This window comes from Camelus dromedarius, chromosome 13, assembly GCF_036321535.1.
Source record: "Camelus dromedarius isolate mCamDro1 chromosome 13, mCamDro1.pat, whole genome shotgun sequence".
NCBI lineage: Eukaryota > Metazoa > Chordata > Mammalia > Artiodactyla > Camelidae > Camelus > Camelus dromedarius.
The window spans coordinates 47,893,269-47,897,168 of NC_087448.1; the positions used below are offsets into that span (position 1 = coordinate 47,893,269).

General features: G+C 36.9%; 1 non-coding gene across 1 annotated transcript; it reads left to right on the plus strand.

Moving 5' to 3' along the window:
- The first annotated feature begins 1,327 nt into the window (after positions 1 to 1,327).
- On the plus strand, positions 1,328 to 1,401 carry TRNAA-GGC (transfer RNA alanine (anticodon GGC)). The gene has a single exon. It is a non-coding gene; the product is annotated as a tRNA-Ala (tRNA).
- The last annotated feature ends 2,499 nt before the right edge of the window (positions 1,402 to 3,900 follow it).

Sequence of the window (3,900 nt, forward strand, 5' to 3'; positions counted from 1 at the left end):
CTTTCACTCTCCAAATGGTGGACAACATATTCTAGTCAATTTAATGTGCTTTCTCACTCCAAATGAGTATTGTTTCAGGCATTTCAGGGTATATAATTCAGTCTTTTAAAAGTAAATAGTCATTTCACAATTCTCCCCTTTCCTGCCTTTGTCCTTGGGCTGATTTCAGTTCCCAGGAATTGAGGGGAGGGTTAATTTGTTCTGGCTGGCTTTTGATGAAGTATAGCTTACTGCCTTTTATCTTTGTGCTTCTTATGCCTCTGCATCTTCTTCTGAAGTATCCTCATGAACTAGTGTTCCCTCCAGCAACTAGCTCTGAATATTCAGTGTTCTTATCTGCAAGTCTGTTTAGGGACTGCATGTTCACAGTTCCACTCCCTGCCAGGCTCCACCCCTCGCTCTATGAGACAGAATAATACTTTGAGTTCTCTCCTCTCCAGGTCAGGGCCACAAGGAGTAGGGATTTGCAAGGGCAACTCACTCAGGCCCCCTGCCCAGCTGCTATGCTATTCTGCAATGGAAACCAAATGTTGGTGCAAGGAGCTAGATCAGCTGACACCAATATGGGTAACTGACATGGGAGTCTTCAGGATAGGAGAGGAAGGTTGAGATTCTGGGGAAAACACAATCAGCAATATCTCTACACTCCACTCTCTCAATGTGAGGGGTTGCATGCCCAGTGGAAAGAAAAAAATTATGTAATCTGGACAAAGCTCCTCATAAACATGCAGAAGATAGACTTTTTGATTAACACACTAATGATATTTACTATCAAAGTCCCTTTATCTATGTAATGTTCTTAGCAAGAGGTGCCTGGTTTGTCCAGCATTACTTATGGTAAACAGGTCTAGAAAATGAGAATTTATAGATATAGTTCCCTGGAAAACGTCATGTAACCTATGTAACTGTCTGAGTATAAAATGAAGATGTTTCAGCAGTGAAATGTCTCCATTTTACATACATAATCCAGCTACATATATTACTTAGAAACCTAATATTTTAATCTGGACAGAGCATATCCTAATGAGGCAATAAAATATCTACTGAAATGTGTGAATGTAGTTCACATGTACCTAGTAATTACATATATCCTCAAAATGATTAGAAAGTAGTACTGGGTAAGATCTCTGATTAATGCAAATCTGACTTGACAATTTGATTCTTTCGGTTAAACATAACTTCACTTGCTAAATGTTGAAGCTATTACACAGTTTGATCTCTGCATGGCTAGGAAGATTTTTTTTTAAAGTTATTATAGTGTTCATTTGGCTAATATTTGATTACTTCTAGTGAGTAAAGGAGTTTATAAAATTTTGCAAAAATAGGGGGAAGGGTATAGCTCAGTGGTAGAGTGTTTGCTTGGCATGCACGAGGTCCTGGGTTCAATCCCCAGTACCTCCATTAAAAATAAATAAATGAATAAACCTAATTACCACCCCCTCCAAAAAATAAATAAACAAAAAAATTATTTTAAAAAAGTTTTGCAAAAATTGAAAAGAAATGTATTTTGTTTAGCCTCTATTATAAAACAATTCTGCTACTCAGGAATTATTGCTTTTGGAGTTTTCCCCTCAGATTTTATCTCAAGAAATGTCAAACTTACTGGAAGTCAATAGAATAGTCAGTGAACACTGTTGACCTTAAAAATGAAATAACAAGGTTTGTAGCTAGTCAAAATGAGTTTATTGGGGAACAGCAGTGGAATTGCAGTTTGGGACAAGCAAACTATGGCAAACTACAGAGACCAAGGGAAAGTCAGATTTCACTAGGTTTTAGCTGTGGCTTTTTCTTGGGAAGGGAGTGCACTGCAAGCGATGGGCAGCTTGTTGTTGCTGGGTTAGAAGAAGGAAATCTTTCTTCCTGCTGGGGTCCCTAAACTGGAAAGTGATAATATGTACCAGAGCCTTTCCTTCATGGCTTCCCAACTCCATTTTGACTTAGGTTTCCCCTGTTCATTTTCACAACAACATACATCATTCACCTGGATTCACTCATTGTTAACATTTTCCCATGTCTGTTTTATCTCTAATTATAGATATATATTTTGCTGATCCATTTAACAGTACAAGCTACAGATTTTATGATGCTTTATCCCTAAATAGTTCAGCATGTATTTCCTAAAACCATTGATTTATACAGCCATGCTATGATTATTATACCCAAAGAAATTGACATTTATACAATTATATCACCTAATATAGTCTATAATCAAATGTCCCTAATTTCCAGATAATGTCTGTATAGCTGCTCCTACTTTCTACTAGTGAATTTTTCACTTGTAGGTGACAGATGCTTAGTTCAAATTAAGGTGTGAAAAATAAATGTATTGGTTCATATGATTGAGAAGACCTGGATACATTTTAGGCAGAGCTCTAAGTGTTCAATATCATTGTAGTAGGAAAAACAAATCTGACTCTATATTAGATCTGTTCCTCTAGCTCTGTTTCCTGTGCTTAGTCATGCTGGTTCTGCACCTTTAAAAAGAATGTTGCCTATAACCTGAAATATGCAGGATAGCCTTTTTTTCAAAGCTCTGACCTTTAATGGTATAACACTTTCCTGTTCATATAAAGATAAAATGTTGCAAAATAGAAAATAACATTAGTCTTGTTGGCCGTTTATAGGAACATCATGACCTGACCCACATGGACAGCCACAAGAACAAAGGATTCTGACATCAAGAAGTTTGCAACAACCAACCACACCTCCTCCCCTTTTTCATATAAAAGGAACCTAAATCCTGACTTGAGGAGGATGGTGATTCAGGACATTAGTCTGCTATTTTCTCAGTCAGTTGGCTTTCCACATAAAGCTGTTATTCCTTGCCCCACCATCTCATATCCTAATTTATTGGCCTGTCCCGTGGTGAGCAGAATGAATTTGGACTCAGTAACGTCATTATCAAACCTCTCTCTCTCTCTGCCTTTCTTCCTTCATCTTTCCATTTTACTCTCTTCTTTATTCATGTCATTCTTAGGTAGAATTTCTCTAAGATGAGCAAATATCACCTACATCACTTTTACAGTTTGGAGTTCAAAAGAAAAGAATGTTTTTCATCTAAGAACTCCAGCAATCATCTCAAGGATTTATTTTCACTGGCCACGTCTAACTTTGGCTACTTCTGAAATGATAATGCTGTTCAAGCCTGGGGTACAGGTCAACTCTTAGAATGTGAAGTTAAATCAGCCTAAAGCATGGGGAAGAGATAGGAAAGGAGTGGTTGTCCAAAAGGGAAGATCATTCTGATCAATTCAAAAACAGTGGGAGGTATCAATACAGCCCTGAGCTGAGAATGTAAAGATGAATAAATGTTCCAAGCCTAGATGCTCACACTGGGTGGCTGGGGAGATGAACAGATAAACAAATGCAGACAACATCACATACCAACAGTAATAATAAAGGAATAATTCAAAGTGAAAAAACAACATAAAAATACTCCCTTAGATGCTTTTTTAATCCAGAGTATCTACCTTCATGTGTAAAATAACTAAAATGCATATTTCTGCCCTTTGTTCAAAGTATAACTATATAATTACTATTATAATTATCACTTATTTATGTCTGGGAAAAATTTTTTTTATATTAAGTGGCTGAAAGACTCCAGAATAGATTGTCTTGGGATTAAAAGGTAAAAAGTCCATTACTTCAATTCTACTTTTGAACACCCATTATTTCCAGCCATTCTACTAAGTGTTGGGATAAAAGATGGTCCTTTCTTTCAAGAAACTTAAAGTTCAGTAAAGCTGCAATAGAAAATTGCCTTAGTTGTGGTGCCTTTTCTTATTTATGGGTCCCGGAGCTTACTCTTCTCCTTGATTTCACCTCTTTCTCATTTCCTGTCAATGCCCTGCCTACTCTTGGTACCTATTTTGCTCTGATTTCTGTGCGATATTTATCTTC